At 39.3% G+C, this 24,711-nt stretch overlaps 1 long non-coding RNA gene across 1 annotated transcript in view; it reads left to right on the forward strand.

Moving 5' to 3' along the window:
- Positions 1-15: 15 nt before the first annotated feature.
- LOC115522333 overlaps positions 16-24,711 on the forward strand; it is a 41,490-nt gene continuing 16,794 nt past the window's right edge. The window contains exons 1-2 of the long non-coding RNA XR_003971346.1: positions 16-431; positions 15,684-15,802. This is a non-coding gene — a long non-coding RNA (uncharacterized LOC115522333). The remainder of the gene's footprint in view (positions 432-15,683; positions 15,803-24,711) is intronic.

Genomic DNA, 24,711 nt, shown 5'->3' on the forward strand with positions numbered 1-24,711 from the left:
TAACTTTCCCCACCTCCCCGGGGAGGGTCAAGGTGACTCCAGATTTTACAATTAGAGACTCACAAACTTCCAGGGCTGGGAGGTTGCTGCCTCGCGCAGGCATATCCCGATCTGTTCCAAGTTCTTAGCTGCCCAGGTGTTGGAGTCGCCCTGTTGCACCGCCAATAATGAATCGAGACTCTTGTGTTTAAATGAAGGAGGAATACGCTTTCTCTCGCGGGGACGTGAACTCGGTTAGCAGAATGAAAAAGACCACTTGAACTATCACACAGGAGCATTGCGCGCCTTTCCTGAATGTTGCGATGGGTGCTTTACTTGCTGTTAACTCTTAACAGTGCAGCACTAGCTAGATATGGGGCAAACCTCAAAAAGGCACTGTTTGTAGGAACACTTTCTGAACTCGATCCAATTGTCCATCAGTGTCCGGCAAGGTAAGGTTGGTAAAATGTGTTCAAGAAATAATATTGTAAAGCATCTGAGTGTGTGGGGTGCTGAGAAATGCAGCGAGGAGAGGGAAATGTGTCAGCAAATTAATTGCTGTTATTAAAAGCGTTGATATTAGTTGAGAATAGTAAGGTCCATTAAGGCAATAGATGTCAGTGCATATTCAAGCATATTTGGTAACACTTAAAGAGTATTTAAATATATCACCATAACTTTTCAACCTTTTCCCATTTACACAAAATAGAAAATGTGTCTCTTATGTTCAAGGTGTTACAAATAACCTTAATCTCAACAACAGCTTGTTAGGTAGTTTCCCCTTTTCACAGCTGATGAAACCATTTCAGAGGTGAAATGAGTTACCAAATTCACACCTCTTTAAGTGCTAATGCCAGGAGGTAACCTAGTCTTCTAACTCCACTCTGAGACTGTTGACATCAACTTTTAAATCCAAACTCTGCCTTCTGATAGAGGTCAGTCCATTATTAGTTAATTTCCAATCTTTAATAAGATTTAAATACTGTTGCATGTCAGGCAGGGTATGTAAACGTGGCTGAATGTAATCTTATCAATTTCTGAGCAAATTTTAAATCAAATCCTTAACAGGGAAAACAAGAATCGTATTTCAGGCATGTGGCAGCAAGCCTGGTGATTTTCATGTTTCTAAATCCAGCCCCACTCCTCAAAGTCACTTATTTTTCTGTCATCTCAGCCCCTGCCACTTGCACCCCACCCGCTTCCACAAGCTCTGATTCTTGTGGTTCCTACCAAGACAAAAGGCAAGGAGCTTTTGACTGTATGCTTTGTGCCCCTTTGAAAATAGCTCAAGTGCAGTTTGGAAGATCTCCATGCTTTTAACACACCCTTTCTCTACCAAGGACTGTTAGTATTTGCATCTTTGAGGCATCTGCTACAGCTCCTTTTTACCTCTTTCTGGCCACTACAACAACAATAAGAGCGAAAACTTGGCATTTTACTGTGTGCTTGGTGCACTTTACATGTTGTATTTCATTTAATCCTCACATCAACTCTATGAGTAAGTTCATGTATTCCCTCTTTAAGGTGAGGAAAATGAAGTACAAAGAGACTAACTTACCTACTCTTACCACAGTCTGGGAAGTGGGGCAGGCCTATCCTTAGTAATTTTTTCCTATGTACAGATCCCCGGTTTCCTCAAACAGATCCGTATGACCACCAAGTATTATTACATTAGGAATATTATAGGAATATTATAGATAAGCTACACATAGGGGAACTGTGTAGCTATGAGTTTCTAAAGTTCACTTAATGCTCCTCAGAGAATTTTACCCATTAATATAACAAAAATAAAAACCTTTGGGGGGAAAAGGGAGAAACTTGTAAGTACTTTTAAGTTCCTTCTCTCCCTTTCTTCTTTCCTGGAATTTTGGTTAATATGGGAAAATTTTAAGGCCCATTTTTAAAGCACACAAATAAAGCTCAAAATGGCTATTCTTTTACTACAATCAGTTACTATTTTATAAGTGGTTATTTTCACTAATGTTTCCCTTCTCCTAAAAAGTTAAAATAGTCCTAAAAAATAGTCAGAAGTTCTTGCTACTTTCCATAGAAAAAATATTGGCTGAATAAACCACAAAGGAGGAGGAAAGGAGACTTCTTGGCAGATTTGTTACTCAAATTACAGGCATAAGTTGTAAAGTGAAAAGTGGTAAGATACCACTGATTAGAAATGTAGCCTAAAATATCAGGTCTCTGTAGCAATGCTTGAGTCACATATTGTTCTCTGAAAAATATTCATACAACTTCACAGCTTTATCTTTAGCAAGTTCTGTAAAGAGTTTTCTAGCAGTAAATTCTGAAAACTATCCAAATATCTTGATTAAATGTCGAATATAGTTACCTAATGTTAATGAAACTGAGAATAAGAATATTATACATCCTTCCAGTCCTCACTTTTAGGATTCTGATACTCAATTCTCAACCACACTGCAACTTGTTTTTACTCATTTCTTAATAATCTCAATCCTCTATCGCTAACTGTTGCTAAATTAAAATAATAATTGCTAACAACTACTACAATTTGAGCATTTACTATGTTCTTGACATCTTGTGCTAAATTCCCTACATGCATTATTTCCTTTAATTCTCAGAATAACATTATGTAGTAATTAGTTTCACTACCTCTGTCTCCCTTTTACAGATAGGGACACTGAAGTTAAGTGTCTCTCCCAAGTTCACATTGCCTGAAACAGTCCAGGCAGTCTGATCGCACAGCCTGGGCACCCAACTATTATACTTGTGAGGGCCATGGCAGAGGGAACAAAGTGTTACCTCTTTATAGTGCTATCGTCTAATAGTAAAACTATTATTCTAACACTTTGGGGACACTAGATACAGGCACCACATAAATGTAAATAAAAGACTAATTTTTAGTGTACTCTAAATACATTATGCATTTTTAAAACAAAAGCAGTAAAGGTGGTACTTGTGAAGAAAAGGGCAAATCTGTGTGTGAGGATGCAATGCTAAGCATAAAATTGCAAGTCTACGCTCTTGCTAAAATTAGAATATCTAAGCTAAAAATAGAAATATTATACTCTCTATTTTGCCACCTCAAACTCACTTTGAAGTTTGATCCTCTTAATTTTAAACATCCCTTCCTTTTATTTCCCTGCATTATACTCTTAAAAACAAAAAGATTTATTGAGGTATAATTCACAGGTCATACATAATTCACCTGTCTAAAGGGTACTATTCAAAGTTTTTTGGTATCCCCACAGAATTGTGCAACCATTGCTGCTACCTAATTTTAGAACATTTTTATCGTTCCAAAAAGAAACCAATACCAATTAACATTCACTTCCCATTCCCTCCACCCCCCAGTCCTAGGCAACCACTTATCTACTTTCTGTCTCATTGATTTACCTATTCTGGATATCTCATATAAATGAGATGGTCTTTTGCGACTGGCATCTTTCACTTAGCATAATGTTTTCTAGGTTCATTCATATTGTAGTATGTGTCAGTATTTTATTTCTTTTTATGGCTGAATAATATTCTATTATATAGATAGATGACATTTTAATTATCCATTTACCAGCTGATGGACATTTGAGCTACTTCTGTTTTTTCCTCTGTTTTGCTTTTGTGAATATTTGTTTACAGGGCTTGTATGGACATGTTTATATGGACCATATAACCCAACAATTCCATTCATATATATATGAATGGAATTGTTGGGTTATATGGTAACTCTGTGTTTCATATTTTGAAGAGTTAAGCTGTTTTCCAAAGAGGCTACACCATGTTACAATCACACCAACACTTATGAAGGTTCTAATTTCTCCACATCCTCACTAATGCTTGTTTCGTCTTTTTGATAATGGCCATCCTAGTGAGTGAGTGTGAAGCTATATCTCATTGTAGCTTTGATTTATATTTCCCTAATGGCTAATGATGTGCTTTTCACATGCTGATTGGCCATCTTTGTATCTTCTTTGGAGAATGTCTATCTATATTTTAACTGGTGTATTTATCTTTTTATTATTGAATTGAAAGAATTCTTCATATAGTCTAGATTTCGAGTGCCTTATCAGTTATATGATTTGTAAATATTTTACCCCATTTTGTAGGCTGACTTTTCACTTTCCTGGTGGTAACCTCTACAGCATAAAAGCTTTTTATTTGATGTGGTCTTTTGTGAAGTTCAATTTATCTGTTTTTCTTTTGTCACTTATACTTTTGTTGTCATATCTAACATGGGTTTATCTAACTCAAGATCACAAAGATTTCATCTATGCCTTCTTCTAAAAGTTTTAGATATTTTTTACAGTTTTAGCTTTACATTTAGGCCTATTTATCCATTTTAAAATGATTTTTTGTTTCACATATACCCTTTCCTTTTAATTTAAGTTAATTTTGAATATGTCAAACCAAAAAGAAGAACTTTAGGAGAAAAAAAAGATACTGTTATTACTCATCTTATTTTTTAAAAAAATTTTAATGTTTATTTATTTTTGAGAGAGACAGAGAGAGAAAGAGAGAATGAGTGGGGGAGGAGCAGGGAGAGAGGGCTACACAGAATCCAAAGCAGGCTGTAGGCTCTGAGCTGTCAGCACAGAGCCAGACACAGGGGTCAGACCCACCAACCACAAGATCATGACTTGAGCCGAAGTCAGATGCTTAACCAACTGAGTCACCCAGGTACCCCATCTTATTTTTTTAAAAAACATTTTATTTTGGGCATTATAATAAATAGCATGTTTTTAGGTTTAATACATCCAATGAAGCTCCAAATGCATCTGTAAAAACCCCTTTGGAAATTGAAAATATAGTTCACACTTAATACTACCTATTCATTCTGATAGTAAACATTTAATTCAACAATTATTTATTAAACACCCACTAGTGTGTCAAGCACTGTTCTGAGCCCCGAGGATTATGTCGTGAACAAAATAGGCAAGGCTTTCATTTTCATGGAGTTTACACACTGGAGGAAAGAAGCAAAGAGAAAACAAGTAAACAGATACATCACTAAGGTTATTTGCAAAGTGATAAGTACTGTGAGAGTGTAATGTGAGGGAGGGACAACTTTTTTGGATTGCATGGTCAGAAAGCCTTCTGTGCTGAGGTCTGAATCATGAGAAGACACCAGCATTGCAATGATTTAGTAAAAAAAAAAGAAGGAGGAGGAGGAGGAGGAGGGAGGAAGAGGGGACTGAAAGCAAGAGACCAAGAGTTAGGAAAGAGCTTGTAGGTTTCAAGACAAAAAAACAAGAGCAGAACCAAATATCTCTGAATGTCTGTAGGCAAAAGAGCACAAGATTGGGATGGCAGACTGTAAGTCAGATCTTGAAGTGAATACAAGGATAATTAAGACTGTGTATGCTTCCAGTTTCCTTTTTTTTTTTTTAATTTTAATATTTCTTTATTTTTGAGAGAGTGCAGGCAGGCAAGGGGCAGAGAGAGGGGGACAGAGGATCTGAAGCAGGCTCTGCACTGACAGGATGACAGTAATGAGCCTGATATGGGGCTTGAACTCACAAACCGTGAGATCATGACCTGAGCTGAAGTCAGATGCTCAACTGATTGAGCCACCCAGCTGCACCAACCGCCCCCCCCCCCAGTTTCCTTTTTAAAGAAGAATCCTCAGCTAACATGGTAATAAAATTTTAAATTTAGATGAGGAAAATATTCTGTAATCAAAATTAGCATTTCTTATTCTAAAGAGGCCAGATCAACACATTCTTGAAATTCTGACCCACTACCTGAGGCATTGGGAGGCATTCCTACTTGATCCAGTGGGAACTCAAACATCATTTTATTTTTTTACTAAGAGAAAGCCAGCCCCCCTCCCCATACTCCAACTATTGTTGGCTTCTGTGAAGTGGATTAGAGGAAACGACACCAAAGATTGTTGGCAGAAGCTTTCTTCAATAGTGATATCAGATTATTTATCAGGAGTTACCGAAGAGCTGAGACAGAACATGTCCAGGTGTTATCCCTAAAACTGAAAAATCAGAAGAGATAATTAATTATAAGCACAATGCTCAACCATAATAAGCACTTAATAAATGGTAGCTATTATCTCAATAGCTTTGGCTGATCTTCAGTGATACTACTCTTGATTGCTGGCCGGAGTCTCTTAGGTTTCTGTTGCTCCCAAAGCAAACAAATGATAAGGGTATGGGGAGATGAAGCCTCCGTCCTCCACAGTTAATGTTCACAGGTGGAGATTATGTGTAGAAACTTTGGAGCAAATTTTGTATATGCAGAGATCACAGGTTAGGCAGAGATACAGGTGTGAGGGCTATGCGCCCTTACTGCCTACCACCACCACTGGGAGTTTCTTCCTTCCTCTAGTGCCAACTTTGTAAAAACTCTACAGAGCACTGTACTAGGTGCTTTAAATGTACTTTATTATCATATAATCAACTTTGAGGTAGGATTATTACCTATACTAAATATGAGACCAACAAATGATAAAACTGGATTTGAATTCAATTCCACTCAGCTCCAAAAACTCATGTTCTTTCCATTATGCTACCAGTACTTCTCAAATTTTTCCAACTAAGTACCCATAATACCTAGAAGGATACCATTTTTGAGGGCAATGTAGAATTGTCCTCATTCTTCCATTCTCCTCTTATCAGTCATTACATTCCAACAGTTCTTCCTATATCCCGCAAACATCTCCTCTTCTCCATCTCCATGGCCAGCACTCCAGTGCAGCCTATCTACGAGTATCACTGTAATGGATGACCCTGACTTCATATTTCATCCTGGTCTGGATTACAGATCATATCATTCCGAGACTTGACAGTTCTTCCCCTATTACATACAAGATAAAGTCCAAAACCCTCAGCAAAGCACTGAAGGCCCTTAATAATCTGTTACTACCTTCTTTCCAGCCTCCCATCCCATGCACCCTAACCCTCAAACCCTATAAGACTAACTCACTCTACCCCATGCACATGCACATACTCCATATCCTTTCACATCCTGTTCCAAGAATTCTTGTGGCAAATTCCCTCTTATCTACCAGGTCTCCCCTTGAGTTCACTTCCTGTGAGAAGCCTCCTGACCCTTAAACATCATGTTCCCTTGTCCTACCATGTGCTCTAATATTACCCATTTCTACCCCCATTTGCACTACTCACCATGCTGCATTATCATTGTCCAATTTACCTCTTCCAGTAGTTTGTAAATATTTGTAGTGGGGTTGTTTTGTTTAGCTGTTTGCCCCCAGTGCTGTGCTTAGCACATAAATCTCTCTATTGAAAGAATGTGCCCCTTTTTCCCCCCACTAGATTATAAACTTTTATTTCTAGTGCCTAGCACACTTCTAGTTCCTAAATATCTGTTCAATGATACTTCATGCTTATTGAGCATTTACTATGTGCCTGGCATAATCTAAATAATATTTAATGTGGATTAACTCATTTAAAACTCATAATAACTGTGTGAAGTCAATGTTATCATTAACCCATTTTACATAAGGAACCTGAGACACAGAAAGTTTCAATAACAAGCAATGTGACCTTGAGCAAGTAAATGGCAAAACCACCATTCAGAGTACAGTTGATCCTTGAACAACACAGATTTGAACTGTGCAGGTCTACTTGCTTGTGGGCTTTTTTTTTTTTCATTAAATGCAGTATAAGATTTCTTTTTTAAAAAATTTTTTTAACATTTATTTTATTTTTGGGGCGCCTGGGTGGCGCAGTCGGTTAAGCGTCCGACTTCAGCCAGGTCACGATCTCGCGGTCCGTGAGTTCGAGCCCCGCGTCGGGCTCTGGGCTGATGGCTCAGAGCCTGGAGCCTGTTTCCGATTCTGTGTCTCCCTCTCTCTCTGCTCCTCCCCCGTTCATGCTCTGTCTCTCTCTGTCCCAAAAATAAATAAACGTTGAAAAAAAAAATTTAACATTTATTTTATTTTTGAAAGACAGACAGAGAGAGAGAGAGCAGGGGAGAGGGAGAGAGGGAGACACAGAATCTGAAGCAGGCTCCAGGCTTCTGAGCTGTCAGCACAGAGTCCGACGCGGGGCTCGAACCCACAAACTGTGAGATCGTGACCTGAGCCGAAGTCTGACACTCAACTGACTGAGCCACCCAGGTGCCCCTTCATTAAGTGCAGTATAGTATTATAAATATTTTCTCTTCTTTATTATTTTAATAACATTTTTCTTTTCTCTAGCTTACATTATTGTAAGAATGAAGTATAAAAGACGTATGCAAAATATGTGTTAAAGGACTGTTATATTATTGGTAAGACTTCCTGCCAACAGCAGGCTACCAATAGTTAAGTTTGGGGGGAGTCAAAAATTATATGCAGATTTTTGACTACGTGGGGGTTGGTCCCTCTGACCCCTGAGTTCAAGGATCAACTGTAGTCTGGTTCCAATATCTGCACTCTGACGCTATGCCATGTTGCCTATATGTGTCTGTCCAGTGAGGGATGAATAAATAGAATCCTTTCCAGTTTCTACAGGAACAAAAGCCCAAGAGTCCTGAGCCTACTTAAGGAGGGATAAAGGAACCTATACAAAGAGGTTCTTAATTTCTCATAGATTTCATTGCGAATGGTTGAAATAACTGTGAGAACTTCAGGTACGTTAGAGGCAGTATAAGCAACAGTGAGTTAGAGCCATCATGCCAGTTGTTGGCAGAGCCTTGTGCCTAAGGCTTTGTAAAGTTGACTCCCATGGTGGACTGCTGTGAGATTAAAGGCCCTCCTATCAAACCATCACCCCACTTCATAGCCTCGTGTGTGTGGCTCAGTTCTTAAGCTCTTTATCCTCGGTTTATCTATTAAACAGAGATATCATGGTTAGGATCTTTTAGGATTGTGGGGACTCAGTGAGTTAAGATATGTAAATCACTTAGAGCAGAGCATGCAATTAAGTACTTGAAGAAAGAAAAAGGAGGAGGAAAAAGTGTTTCCGCTTACGGAGGGTCAGTAACGCCAAGTGGTCACGTCAGTGGTTTGTGAATAGCTGCCAGCACCTTTTCTAAATGAGTGAAAGAGGGAGAGAAAGGATCCAGACTTAAGCCAATTCTTTGCTACTTTACATCAAGTTTGGGAATTAAATGTTAGGAAAGAGAAGGCCACTGTAAACTTTTGCTTAAAGGGAAAGGTTGGGGACAAAACACAAGTAAATAATCACCTTAGGGATTCTCCATAGCTCATCAAGAAATGCCTGATCGTTTTTTTTATACTTAGAGATACCTCTCTTTTGAGGAATTTAAGTGGCTTTTAAAATTAGACAGAGCTTGGGGGCTCTTGAGTGGCTCAATTGGTTAAGCGTCTGACTTCAGCTCAGGTCATGATCTTGCAGTTCATGAGTTTGATCCCCATGTTCGGCTCTATGCTGATAGCTTGGAACCTGGAGCCTGCTTTGGAATCTGTGACTCCCCCCCCCCCCCGCCTGTGTGTGTGTGTGTGTGTGTGTGTGTGTGTGTGTCTCTCTCTCTCTCTCTCTCTCTCTCTCTCCCTCCCCCCCTCCCCCCCCCCCCCCCCCCCCCCCCGCCCCTTCCCGGCTAGTGCTCTGTCTCTCAAAAAATCAACGTTAAAAAAATTTTTTTAATGAAAAAAATTAAAATTAGACAAATTTTCTAGCTCAAGGGGATACTGAATTCTGTTAATCCTTTTGTGGCTATGTTTCCTCCTTTTCCTCAATCACCTTTTTACTTCCTTTCCTCTGCAGCTACAAATTTCCCTCACAAACTGCTTTTTCAGATACATTTCTACTAGTGAGCTCCCTGAGTTCTTTTTTGTTTATTTTGAGAGGAAATGGTTAAAAATGAAAGTAGAAGAAAACAGAGGAATACTCAGTCCCCTTGGCTGCCTGCCAGGAAAAATGCCAAATGTCAGAGGCCTTGATGAAAGCGACCCAGCCACAAGCACGAGGGATTGGCCCACCACAAGATTATCCTCCAGGGGAATTTATACCACAGCCTAAAAATTGGACGGCCTTGGGAACTTTCTCCTAATAAGGTCCTACAACTGGACCTGATAGTAAAATATTAAGCTTAAGCTCTCAAATCATTAAACAAGAGCCTGGGATCTCAGGTTACATGCAAAGGGTTTAGATATATGAATATTTTAATCTGTCTGGGAAGCCGTATAACACATTGCGGAAGCACAGGCCCTGGTGTCAGAAAGACCTTGGTTTGGATTCTGGCCCACCACTTGTCACCTTGGTGATTTTGCACAAATGGCTTATTCTCACCCAACTAGTATGTCTTAATTTTTAATATTAAGAATAATACAAGATCCACCTCAGAGGGTTGTAGTGAGGATTAAATTAAAATTCCTAACACTTTTAAGTACCCTGCTCAGCAAATGTTAATTACCACGACTTAGACTAGTTTTGCTAGCCCTCAACATTGACAGGTGGAAACCAATACCTCATACTATAGCTTCTAGGACCATGCCACCCTTAGGTTGTTTTCATTATGTCTGCACCAGTAAGTAATCCCAGAGGGTTTGAGGGGTTCTAATAACTCAACCTTGAGTTTCTAGGGCAAAGGAAACCTAAAAGGGAGTAACTTGAATCAAAGACAAGTGATAGACTTCTTAATAACAGGACCTTTTTGAACACCTAATACATTATTTTACCTAATCATCACAATAGCCTCTATGGGAGAATCACTAGAATTCATAAATAAAGACACAGAAGCTCTCAGAGGTTTACCTACCTAGTCAGTGGAAGAATTGGGATTTATCCCAGAATTATCAAATACCAAACCTTCTCTTTCATCTCTGCTATAAAGTCTTGGAGCTGAAAGCTTCAAGACTTAGCAATGTATTCTAGAAAAGCTCAATATTTTTACTCAACTGAAGTGTGACAAAAAATCAAAAAGTAGTTCCTCTCGGCAGTCCCTTACCCACCTCAAGATCAGAATCTTCCTTAATGGTATGCTTCTTATAGACACATGCTTGATTAGAAGAAATTCTGAGCAAGACCCATTTTAATCATTTTAGAAAGATACCAAAAGACAGGACCAATACCCTGAAGCTGTTTGTCTATCTACATTTGGTAATGAATGCCTACCAACAGGACAGAGCTTGCAGGAAAGGCTGAGAGACAGAGCACCCAAGTGTAGAAATGGTGTGCCTCAAATAGAATAGCCCTGTGGCAGAATGTATTTTTTTTTAAGATGAACACAACAATGTCTTATCCCACGTGCTCTTCTGCAATGTTATCTTGCAACACCCCAATATGAGGTGGAGTTCAACACACTTACCCTTGAGTCTGGGCTGGTCTTAATGATTTGCTTGACCGATCAAATGTGTTGCAAGTGACAAGACATATTGGGTCTTCCAAGGTTGTGTCATTAGAAGCATCTCAGCTTTGGCTTGGGTCTCTTGAACGACTCACCCTTGAAATACTCTCAGAAGCCCAGGCCATATAGGTAAGTCCTGTGTGGGGACTCCAGGTGACAGCCCCAGCAGAGCTCCCAGTTAACAGCCAGCATCAGCTGTCAGCCTTGTGAGTCAGGCGTCTTGAATATCCCGCCTAGTCAACTCTACAGGTTACTGCAGCCTCAGCCAGAACCAGCTCCGTAATTTGTAGGACTCAGTGCAAAATGACAATCCTGAGTTTCCTGTTCAAAAAATATTAAGAGATTCAAGACAGCAACAGCATTGAACCAAGTGTGAGGCCCTTCTAAACATGGGGCCCTGTGTGACTGCACAGGTCACATGCTGTATGAAGCCTGCCCTGGCCATGTAGTCAACACTGATTGCATCCAGTTAAGCGGCCCCAAGTGAGAACTTCCCAATTGAGCTTAGTCAACCCGTATAGCTTTGAAACACAATGGGACATTGTTATTCTAATTCACTATGTCTTGGGTGGTTTGTTATGCTGCAAAAGAAAATTAGAACATTCCCACAAAACACCTGTAGGTAGCCCTACCAGAAAAAATGCTAAAGGCACCAAGGCTACCAAAGCACCCTCTGCTCAAATACATATAGGAGGATGATTTTACATACTAAAACACAAAAAAATCTCAGATCCAGGAGTAAGGCTTCTCTGGGGTCAGAGAGACTATTCTCATTGGGCAGATCCTGGGAGAAGGCAGGCAAATAGCTTAAAAGAAGAGGCATTACCATTAAAAATAAAAGTCACACAAAATATGAATGAAATTATACTCTGCTATTAGATTTATTGGAAAAATGGAAGAAAATTAAAAGCGAGGAAGCCAAAACACTTTGGTTATCTCTAAGGTATCAGGGAGAATGAGAAGTTTTCCTGGGGATGCATAAATAACTTTATTTTCTAAAAAAGTTAAAAAGCTGGATTCTGCAAACTATAGCTTAGTTCCCTCATTCTGGGCTAGATTCTGGAATAACATGTTAAAGGAATACTTTGTGAATTACTAAAAGACGAAGAATTGATCACTAAAATCCCATGCCAATTCATTAGGAACAAATCATGGTAGACACAGGGCTTGACACACAGTAGGTAGTCAAGAAATACTTGTTCTACGAACTAATTTTCTTTCTTTTTTGATGAAGTTATCACACATTTTGTAAAGAATTCAAGACACGTAGCAACGCATTTCATGAATTCATTGATGGAAAAAAAGAGAAATGTGGGCCAAAGGATAGTGGCATTAGGAGATTACAACCGACTCAACAATCAATTACAAATGCTTTATAAAAGTCAGAAGAAATAGACCACCTGGCGTATGTAGTGTAGGGGAATTAAAGCATGGATTTTGATGTCATTGCTCTGCCATTTGCTTGTGGTAAGACCTTGGGCAAATTACATAACCTCTCCTATTCTCCCTCTCCTCGCCTGAGTCATAACCCATGTGGGATAGGCATGAAGCAGTTAAACAGAAAACTCGGGTCAGTTGGCTGTGTTCCGCCCCCAGAGAACCGGGGCAGGTGGTTCCTCTGCCAAGGAGACAATTACACTGTGAGGCGGGAAACAACCAAAGAGGAAAAGATTTTTGAGCAAGAGGAAAGTCTTCTGGGCAGTACTTGGCTCAGAAGACTGCCCTTTTATTTCAACAGACTTTAGATACAGAGATCCCTAACAGCCTGTCCTTCACCATAGGTCTGAGAAGAGTCACTGACAGTCTAGAGCCTTTGCAGGGATTTTGACGTGGGGGGAAGGGCACCTGGTATTTGTGTGTCTGTTCTATAACTATTAGGTACAGAAACAAAACATAAGAATAATATAAAATCAGCAACAGAAATACATAATTCAGGGAAACACCATGCTTGAAAGACCCAACTTAGAGCAGTATTGGAGACTGAGTGAAGGCTCTGTGCAGATCAGCATTAAAAGAGAAAAGCAAACAATCCAGGGATAGTCTAGGAGGCCTGACAAAAGGACTGGGCCTCACGTCCAAAGCTCTCCAATGCAGACTTTTTATGTTATCTCCAAATACAGTTATATATTTGGTTGTCCTGGAGATACACTTACAGAATAGAAAGAAGGTCATGTTCATGATGCAACTTTAAACTTACTAAACCACACCCCCTATGATGTGTTGTCAATTGATACTTTTAATAATATCAATAAATTTAGTAAGACAATCTCATCATTATTTTGTGCATGACAAAAATAGATTGCTTTTATCATGTTAACAAAAGCGTTACTAAAAACCACGTAATGTAAGTAAGTGTGATCACAATTTTTACAACCTTATTTTAGCATTTTTTAAAAAACATACTAGGATTCTCAAAATCCATACATGGCCTGTGCTTCTTTCAGTCTCTGCAAGAAGCTAGAGGAAAACCAGGTTCAGAATCATGAGTGTGAAAGTAGATGATTCAGGCAGGATAGCATGGACACCACTCCCTGGCTGAATTTCTGTAGAATCAGAGATTTGTCTTGCAATATTGGCCTTAGCTTTATGAGTAACCATTTGTATTGTTGAAGGTGCTTTGTCTGTGAATACTAGTTTTTACTCTTTAAAAAGAGAAAGATGTTGAACTTCATGATCTCTAATATATTTTCCTTCTTTAACATTTCAGTGCAGCTATTAATATCTGAGTCGGGAAGCGTCCCTATCCAAAACATTTGGAGCCAGAAGTTTTCAGAATTCAGAATTTTTCAGTTTTAAGAAAGATAGTATGTGCATAGAAAGTATATTGTTAGTCTAGTGGGTTATACAGCAGAACTGTAATCGTAATCAAACATTAGTTCTGCAGTAAAATGTATGAATATTCATAGTAAGTGGGAAATAAAGGCTATAAATAGCTATATAACATGTGAGCTCAGTTCAGGTTTGCCACTAAATGAATTCAGGTCAGGTTAGGTCCTGCCAGGAATGAGTTACAAAACAAACAAAACAAAACAAAACACCAACTTTCAGCTTTTAGAACTTTTTAAAAGCTTTCTGAGCTTTGCAGTTTCAAAAGATTTCTGAGTTATGCAGTCAGTACCACCCTAAAGATATATCTTCATAGCAAATGGAATTTATGCATATCTAAGTATGTTTCAATAATATTCACCAAACTGTACATTTTTCATGTAGAATGTGCCTTGTCTTTGCTTTTTCATCACTGATCTTTTTTTTTCCCCTTACAAAGTCCCAGGGTAAAAGAAATCCTTCAAAAAAGGAAGAAGGAAGGTAACTGGCAATTACAAAACTAGTTTTTCATTTATACGGATAACACGTTATTTTAAAATATCGAAACATCAGTAATTTCTTGGTATATATATTTAAATCTGAAATTGAAGCATTTGCTTTTTGAGATGTATCTAAAGAATTATACACTGCATTAAAATCTCAATTCAGACAAAGGTACATGTTTACAAAATGTTTTGATCCTATCCCTCCCCTGTTTAAAAAGTCTCCAAGGTTTGTTAGCTTTGTTGTAAATTTCCATTTCTCAGGTTTCCTGACAAGTTGGCAGTTTTCTTATGTTTGTTAGACCTTTGTACTCCCCCCTTCCCCTGCAGAGTCTGTTTTTGTCTGAGCAGGTCCTTTTAGAATGCTGGGTGGGGAAAGGGAGGGTGGGTGGTGGGTGGAGGAGGTTGTACAGAAAGCGTATAGCTTGGTGGTCAGGGAATGGAAGAAAAGGGGATTAGGAGATGTGATGGGGAAAGATGCAGGAAGGTGTCAAGTCCAATTCCTGTCCTTGCCCTGGAGCCTAACCACCTTCCTTTCCTTAGTTCTGCCTTTCCCTCAATACTCCTTCCCTTTTATCTTCTAGAATCAGCTCCATTTTCTCACAGCCTGACTCTACCACACTTCTAGGATAATTTGTTTTAAATGGGATTTTCCCCCCTAGGGATAGCATGCTACCTGGAGAGAGGAAAGTCTGAAGTGTAGAGAATGCCTACTCCTGGACCTTAGTCCTTCCCACATGGAAGAGCATATAGGACAGTGAGGACATACCTCAACCAAGTGCAGAGATACCCATCTTGTCATTTTACTCTGGTGTTGTAATCCTGCAATTGTGAATATTCATCATACTCAAGAACTAGAATTCGTCATCTATCTCCTAGTAGACCAGAGGAGATTCTGCTAAGAAAATCCCTGTGGGTTTACTCCAGTCTCTGTCTTTGCTAGTCTACATGGAAAAAGAGCATGAGCTTTGAAGTCAGACTAAGACACCTTGGAGTAGATATTTAGCCTCCTTGATCCTCAGTGTATTTCCTGTTTAAAGTGTGGACTAAAAATACCTACTGCCTGTAAATTGTTATGTGGTAGAGGTAAAGAATGTAGCATGCCTAATGTAGTGGTGATGTGTACTAAATGCCTAATAAATACAATTTCCCTTTTTCTCCTTATAGGAACTTGTGGCCCCAGCAAACTGACGGAGACGTTAGAGAAGATAGACAAAGGATGGAAGTTGATATGGGCTCCTGGAATTTCAGGTCTGCTTAGCGAGAGCTGAAGAGAAAGTTGACTGGTACATGTTTTTTTAGATATGAACCGTGTTGGAAGGGGAGAAAGGGACAATTTACTAGAATCTAATTATTTTCCCCAGTTTATCTGATACTTTAGTCATATCCTTTGCCTCTGTCTCATTGCTATTCTCTTCATGACTCTTCTGACAGAAACATGCCATAGCAATAAAGTATCATCTGTGTGGTGTTTCCTGAAAGCAGTGGGGAGAATGAGGTCAATGGTTAGTGACCAGTTTAGAATCAGATAGACTTCTTTACAGTCTCAGCTTTGCCATTTTTTGGTGTGGCGTGGGGAAATCTCAGTCTCCATTTCATCAGCAGCAAAATGGTATAAGCTTACCTAACTCAAAGGGTCATTAATTTGCTTATAAGTATTTTTTTCTGAGCACTCATCATGTGCTAGGTACTGTATTAGATATTGAGGATAGACAGTTAACAAAACGATCCCATTCTTACAGACTTTGCATTCTAAGGGGAGACACAGAGGATATACCAAGAATGTAAATACGTCAGATGGTGACTAGTCAGATGGTGGCTATGAAGAAAAAAAAAGCCAGATAAACAGACTGGGGGTAAGGGAGCAGGTTACCCTTTTATATAGGGTGGTCTGAAAAGCCTCTGTAAGAAAGTACCCTTTGAATAAAATCTAAAGAAAGTGAGAAAATGAAGTGTGTTCTAGGCCATTGTGAGATTTAATGAGATAATGCTGATAAACTTAGCATATTATCTGGAATACACTGGGCACTATATCAGTGTTAGTTGCTTATGTTATTAAAGAAGGTATTTCATTACAGTGAAGGCTACAGGTAGCTGAAAACCTTTCTAGTTCACCCTAACACACTCCTGAGGGACCCTTAACCATTATGAAAGACAGGGGTGATGGCTCAGAGGACTTCATACACACACATTTTATTGCTGGCAATAAAATGCCAATTGTGTGAACAAAAGTATTTCTGTAGGAGTGGGATATTTTAAGCTAGCAGAAAAGAGAGTGTGGGGTAAGAGAAACTCTATAGGGTAGTCTTCAGATTCATATTCTCTGTAACAAATATTCCCAACTCTGAAGTTTGCAGGTGTGCACACATATTTCACCTCATCAACAACAATAATGGCAATGATGACATTAATTATGCCATTTATAGGTTTGTAAAAGCTCTTCTTTCAAAGACCTCAAGTGTTTTATGTACGTGACCTAATTCACCCTCACAGCTTCCCCAAAGACAGGTCTAGTCCCATTTAATAGATGAGGAAACTGAACTATAAAGAAGCTAAGTCACCTCTTCAAGGTCAAATAATTACCTAGACAACTCTGATCTAGATCCCAGGCTTAATTTTCAGGTTAGGTCCCTTTTTGTTTGACTCTTCATCTTTCTAGATGTCAGAGACTATAAGGTGGATGCAATGGAAGGAAGCCATGATGTCAGGATGTCAAAGTGCCCACCCTTTGCTCATCACATAGTTAGTGATCAGTAAATGTTGGGGTTTTTTTTAAACTCTTTAAGAAGGGGCTTCTTTAGTGCTACCAAAATATTAAATATCTAGCATACCTCTCAAAGTTTGATTGATGGAGAGAGCCCTAGTTTAGAAACACCCATATACGTAAATACTGACATTTGGCTTTCCTCTGTGAAAGTCAACAGGAACATAACAAGGGTTCTCATTTTTTGTTGATCATCTTCTCTGGGGTAGGCCTTTTACATATGTTATGTGTTATGTAATCCTCACAACAAAATTTTTCAGGAAAAATAATTGACCATATTTACAAATTAGGAAACAAAGTATCCCAAAAGTTAAATAATTTATCTAGTGTCACATAGCTTATATATGACAAAGCTGGGATCAAACCCACATCTCTCTGACATCTAAGTCTTGATATCTTCTATAAGGCCAGACTGCCAATTCATAATGCCTCACTCAAATTACCTGCAGTCTGATGATCCAGTGCGAGTCATTTATGACCCATTTCTCCCTTTACATGAAATATTAGCAAAAGAATAAAATCAGCAGGTAAAATTTGAACAGTACAATTTTGCTGTTTTTAAAAATTCCTCTTAAAAGGTTAGCAGGTTGGTATATGCAGCTAAAATTTGGAATTTTGAAAGTTCTGTCTGGATTTTAATTATCTAGTCCATCCCTTTGCTCATCAGCAAGACCAATTGGTAGTTTTCTAAACATTTCAGTGCACTTCTTTTTCCTGTGTCAGAGATAGTCTAGTTCACAGGCAAGCACCTCTGGAGATATGAGGAAGGAATGAAATCTTGGTTTCAGTGACATCAAGACCGTCTCAGGTGCCAGAGGCAAGATCTTGTAGATCTATGCTATTGACTTGGGAAAGAATTTCACTTATAATTTAATCATCTGAATCATTCATACTGGTAAAGTGATGACATAAGCAGATAAATTATGTATATGTAATCTCTTATGCAACCATCAAAAAAGATATACAAAGAAGTATACTCAAAAACACTACAGATAAATAAAAGTGAAATTCTTCAAAACATTCAGGTAACTCATAGGAAGGCATTAAAAAGAAAACAGAAATGAGACAGAATAAAAAGGATATAAAAATAAAATGGCAAACTTAAGCCTTCATATCAATAATTAAACGTAAATGGTCTAAGTACATTACTTAAATGACAGAAATTGGCAGAGTGGATTAAAAAATGTAATCCAGGGACGCCTGGGTGGCTCAGTTGGTTGGGCGTCCAACTTTCACTCAGGTCATTATCTCACAGTTCATGAGGTCCAGCCCCACATCAGGCTCTGTGCTGACAGCTCAGGGCCTGGAGCCTGCTTTGGATTCTGTCTCCCTCTCTCTCTGCCCCTCCGCCACTCATGCTCTATCTCTCTCTGTCTCTCAAAAATAAATAAACGTTAAAAAAAATTTTTTTAAAGGTAATCCAAATATGTTGTCTGTAAGGAACTCACTTCAGATATGATATAGGCAGGCTGAAAGTAAAAGGGTAGAAAAGATATGTCATATAAACATTAATCAAAGGAAAGCATGATTAGCCATATTAATATCAGAAAAAGTAGACTCCAGTAAGAAGAAAACTAGCAAAGACAGAGAGGGACAATATATAATGATAAAAGGAACACTATACCCAAAAGACATAACTATTTTATTTTATTTTATTTTATTTTATTTTATTTTATTTTATTTTTTAAGACATAGTAATTTTAAATACGTATGCACCAAACAACAGAGCTACAAAATATGTGAAGCAAACCTGAAAAACTGAAAGGAGAAATAAACTCACAATTAAGGTTGGAGGATTCAATATATTTCTCTCAGTAATTGATAGAATACCTAGACAAAGAACTCAGTAACACAGTAACATCAGCAAATAGGATGTAATCAACATGTATAGAATATTCCACACCATGACAGCAGAATACAGATGCTTCTTAAGTGCCAGTGGATCACCTACCAAAATAGACTATATCCTATGATGCTTGCCATAAAACAAACCTCCACAAAATTAAAAGAATTGAAATCATACAGAGTGTGTTCTCCAGCCACAATGAAATCAGCTTAGAATAACAGAAAGACTACAGAAAAATCTCCAAGCACTGGGGAAACAAAACCCATCAGATTATCCCTAGGTTAAAAAGGAAGTCTCAAGAGAAATGAAAAATTGCACTGAACTAAATGAAAATGCAATATATCAAAATTTGTGGGACACAGCTAAAGCAGTTCTTTGAATGCTCTGAATGTTCCTTTAGCAAAACACAAAACTTTCTGTTTTAAAACCATTCCTTCTAGGGGTGCCTTGGTGGCTCAGTCAGTTAGGTGTCTTGACTCTAGGTTTCAGTTCAGGTTTCTTACAGTTTCATGAGTTCAAGCCCTGCATGGGCTCTGTGCTGACAGCATGGATCCTGCTTGAGATTCTCCCTCTTTCTTAGCCCCTCCCCTTCTGGCACTCTCTCTGTCTCTCTCAAAATAAATAAGCTTAACAACAACAAAAAAAATTCCTCCTATATTTTTTTCTTTAGATTTGAGTGGACAATATCTTATTTTTTATGCCCAAATCTGGCTTAGTGCTCAGTAAAAGTTGCTTGAGCAAATGAATGACTGGATAGAATAAGCTATTTAGCAGAATGGAATTGAGGCCAAACCAATTTCTGCATGGGATCAATCAGAAAGTGTATATGCATGGTAGGTGGGGCCTTACACAGTGGGAGCTGCTGCACAGACACGGTTCTGAGCAGCTGCCTAGTTTGTCTACCAGGAGAGCTTCCTTGGATTTATAGTTGGCAAAAGTGGCATTTGCCTATGAACAACAAAAGTAGAGAAAACTCAGCATACCCAATTCCATATCTCTGCCCTCAGTAAAAGTAATTTCTTTAGTTAATTAAATCAGATTTGGCCTTCTCCTTATCATTCTACCTCAACTATCCAACTTTTCTCGCCTTTTCCTTCATGCCTCTGTGAATAGAAGGACCATAAAGGTCATCTAGTCCAGCTTCCCTTTCAATAACTGAATATCCTGTAGTCAGTACAGGGGTGAGCTGCCAGTTTTTCTCACAATTGACTCAACTCAACTCTCTGAAAAGAACATCAGTGAGAATCCAAATGTAAGGCGTAAACTCAGTAATTGCGGAAATGACCTAAGAGAGAGTCTGTGAACCTTCCCCTTTCAAAACAAGTGTTTCTACTAAACACATAAAGGCAGACTTATTCTGGAAAACTAGTTAAAGTCAAAAGATGGGAAAATGTTCCAAAAGTTTGAGTATGCTAAAATCACTCAATGGTCTTATATGTTATGAGGCTGGTTCTATTCCTAGGGAACTAAAAGTATGATAAAATCCCTAATTATACACAGGCTTGATGATATATTTCCAGGATTATGTAGATGTGTTTAAATCTTACCCCCCCCCACAACTGATAATGTGAATTAGTTGACATATCCTATATGCTGTGTAGTTACACTTCTCAATGGGAAAGAGTAAATGGCATTCTAGTTTTTATATATGTCTCTTGTGAGTTTGGTAAGCTAGTCTCAGCATTTGATCTTACCATGGTGAACTTGTAATTCAATTTATGAGCCTTTAAAGGGGAGAATCTTCCTGAAAATCTGGTGACTCTAACTAATTAATGCCACCATTCTAGTAAACTCTCTGGATGGTCAACTAGCTTGCTTGGCCAAGTCATATCTGACTTTACTCCAGGCCTTTCCTTTCAGATGACAAGGCCCTAACAAAAGATCACACTGCCTATACTTGACTTCTGCTAGAGAGAAGGGACTCAGTATTTATGTGTTGCTTTCTTGGACTTTACTTGGTGCCTTTAGAAATGCTGGAACTTGTCTTCTTTTCCTTTTCTTCTCCTTGATCTCTGTTGTATCCCTTGGGGCTATGATGAGAAACTTCAAGTTGGTTTAGTTAAGCCAGTGTTAAAAACCTAAAATGGCAAAGTAAAATCAGACAAAATAACCAGATAGTAGCAACAATGTTCTTTTTTCTTTTTCTTTTTTTAATGTTTTTTTTCGTGTGTGAAGGAGAGAGACAGGCGTGAGCGGGGGAGGGGCAGAGAGAGAGGGAGACACAGAATCCGAAGCAGGCTCCAAGGCTCTGAGCTGTTAGCCCAGAGTCCGACGTGGGGCTTGAACCCACGAACCGTGAAATCTTGACCTGAGCGGAAGTCGGAGGTCTAACTGACTGAGCCACCCAGGCACCCCAACAGTGTTCTTTTTTCTCTTGTGATAATTAAAAAGAAGGAGAAGTACAGCAGTCATCACCCCCATTGAAAACCTCACCAGAGGGGCAATCCCGGGAAATCCCTAGGAGCCTCCAAGGATGTATAGCTGTAAGTCAGCAGCAGTTACCCTCCGACTGTGAAGCCAGCAGGGCTGAGGGCTGACTGTATGTGTCCTCGAAGGCCTCATTCAAGGTGCATAAGACTGGTTTTTAATAGTGTGTGCAGTCTGTCAGGATACTGAACTAAGAAGGGTAAGACCGGTGGGACTTGTTTGTCAAGGTCCTAAAATGGGAATTTTCCTGGTTATACACACAACAATGAATATGAGCAACATTAATAGTGGCACGAGTGATGAAGTCAAAAGCTTGAGTCTTGGTCTGCTGTAATTATTAGACAACGTATCCCCAAAGTAGGCTAACAGGGTTCACATTTCTAACTTAGAAACAGTCTACATCTCACCTTAGCTTTAAGATGTGTATTTATTTGGCTCAAGTTACATTTTGCCGAAGCTCATTTTGCACTAATTGCAGAGTGTTTATACCTTGAAAAGGTTGTGGGTAAGTTTATAGAAAATGTGGATTCCGGAGCTAATATGTTCCAAACAGCTGCTTCGAGGTGATGATTGAAAACTTCAGGTCCCTCAAATAGACGAGTGTTTGCTACATTTGAATTTTCTCCTCCCCCCCAACCTTTAATTCCTGTTGAGATGCTGAGATAGTCTGAATTTGGAATACTCAACAGCACATCTGCAAGACTAAGTGTAGGCCTTTGAGCATTTATAACTGCAGCTCCTAGAATAATAACTGTCACAAGATGACCACCAAGGCTTGAGAGACTAAGCATCTTCCCCAGTTTGCTTCCCCTGTTATTCCATGAGACACCTTCACTTTATTCACCCTGGCTCAAAGACAGGGGCTAATTTTCCTCAGCTTCGTCTTTTCCTACCCTCCTGTTGATTTTGCTTTGGAGCCATTTTGTATGTGTCCCTGCCTCTTCATACCTTCTCCTAGCATGCTTTACCTTTCCTGTGAATCCTTGCAAGAGCCTCCAAACTAAAGGAGACATCGACTGTTAACAGTTGTTATCTCTGGGCTAGAGATCAAGAGGCACTTTATGTTCTTAGTTATACATTTATATAGTTTTTGACACTCTTGACTGGCACGAACTGCTTTTGCAATCCTAAAAAAATTTTTTTTCATTAAAAAAGGATGTAGGGAAGTGACATGGTACTCAGAGAGGCCTCTTAGATGTGATGTTACAGGAGTGGGATAGGAACATTTGAGAACAAACACATTTCTATAAGTTTTTCTCATGTAACGTAACCCGGAACCAAACTCCAGTTCCTGTAGTAGTTAAGCAGTGCAACCATCTTCTATAAATAGTCAGAAACACTCAGTCTGGATTCTTATACAATATCATCTGACAGACAAGATGGAAAAGGCATGTTAGTCAGGAACTCAGAGAAAGAGAGGGGAGGGAAGGAATGAGGAAAAGAAAGTCCTAAACAGCTTATAATATAAATTAGTTCTTAAAGGGACTCCTCAGTGTTAGACCCATGTAATAGGAATGGGTTGGTTTTTTTTTTTTCTGAGAATTATTGCTTAGACTCACTGGTTTATGATTCCTGAGGAGAGCCAGCTTGCTTTTCTGACCCACTCCCCTTTCACTATCATGGGTGCTATTTATAGAGCTCCCTGTCCCGGGAGTGAGCTGCCTGTCCCAGGGGTCCAGCCCCAAGCAGGCCCTGTGTACTCTGTGACACGTTCTCCTGAGGGTACACAATTTCCAAGACTAGCCAACAGCTGCTACTAATTTTTACTAAGAAAGGCTAACATAGCAAGGGAGAAGACAACATGAGAGACTCCTGGGTAAAATGGTCTTCTGGTTTCCTCACTTCTGGTTGGATCCAGGCTGGACATGTAGTGCATCAGCTTCTCATGAGCCCAAAGCCTAAAGGCTGTGGGGGGGGTGGGGGGGGTGGGGGCCTGTGTGTTAGTCTTCTCTAGGTTCATCTTCCCTGCAATTAGTTCTTATGGGGACTCTGGAATTAGGCCACAGGCTTGTGTTTGCTGAGGTATGGAGAGGGTTCTGGAAGCCTTTCCAAGCTTGCCTTCACTAATGAGCACCTGCCTCAGTAAGAATACATGAATTATAGGTACAGTGAGCAGGGAACTAAGAAAACAAGACACAGTCAACAAATGTCTGGTGAATGACTAGAAAAACATGGTAGTCAAAAGCACAGGCTCTGAGGCGGACTCCCTGGGATTCAAGTCCCACTTACGTAGCTGTGTGACCTTGGCAGAGTTGAAGCTCTGTGGGGAAGAATGCCTAGTTTCTAGTCCAGACTCTGTTTAATGACTGAATGTGCTGGGTCAAGTCATTTCACTTCTCCGGGCCTCAGTCCTGTCATCCATAAAGTGGGATAATTATACCTGCCTTGTCTACCTTACAGGGTTGTCAGTGGGATCAAATGAGATAATATCATAAAAGCCCTTTGTAAATTAGAATATACTATACAAACGTAAGCTATTATTACACTTAATTCTAGTGACTAGTAAATAATAAAGTGGTGGAACCAACAATCCCATTGTCACCAACTTGAATCTTACAGAGCAATTTCCCAATTCCACCCACTCTACCTGCTAGGCATTTCCACCTACCTACCTCCTCCCATGACTTTAGTCAAAGACAAGAGAAAGAGAGTACCATAATAATTCCCCTAATTAACTTTCTCAATCAGAGCCCTATAAAAACATATCCAAAAGAAAAAGGGAATGCATCGCAGAGTGTGTACTGTTTCTTTTAGGTAACCTCTCTAATCCCCCAGAGATTTTAGTTCCGTTTCTTTGTTTCAGTGCTCCAAGTCTGAAGTTATTTTCACACTGCTCTTTGGGGGCGCATCAGCAAGCTAGGCTTTGGGTCTTCTGATTGCCACAGTTGGCTAGTGAGCACACACAGGTCGTCTTCCCCTCACTTTCTACCATCTGAACATTCAGGTGTTAAAGTAGATGACCCATTGATCCTTTCCAGTCCTGAATTATAGACCTAATTCATTGGGTTCTCTGACTCCTTCACCCGCTCCAGACAACAGTCTTCAAACTTTTTGGTATTGGGCATATGTGATTTATGCCGGAGTGAGATTAAGAGCAAAGGAAAAATTCGCAAACAGAGCTATCACAGGAACTACTTGCCAAGCTTCTTTTCAAATCT

Source organism: Lynx canadensis, chromosome C1 (assembly GCF_007474595.2).
Source record: "Lynx canadensis isolate LIC74 chromosome C1, mLynCan4.pri.v2, whole genome shotgun sequence".
Lineage (NCBI taxonomy): Eukaryota > Metazoa > Chordata > Mammalia > Carnivora > Felidae > Lynx > Lynx canadensis.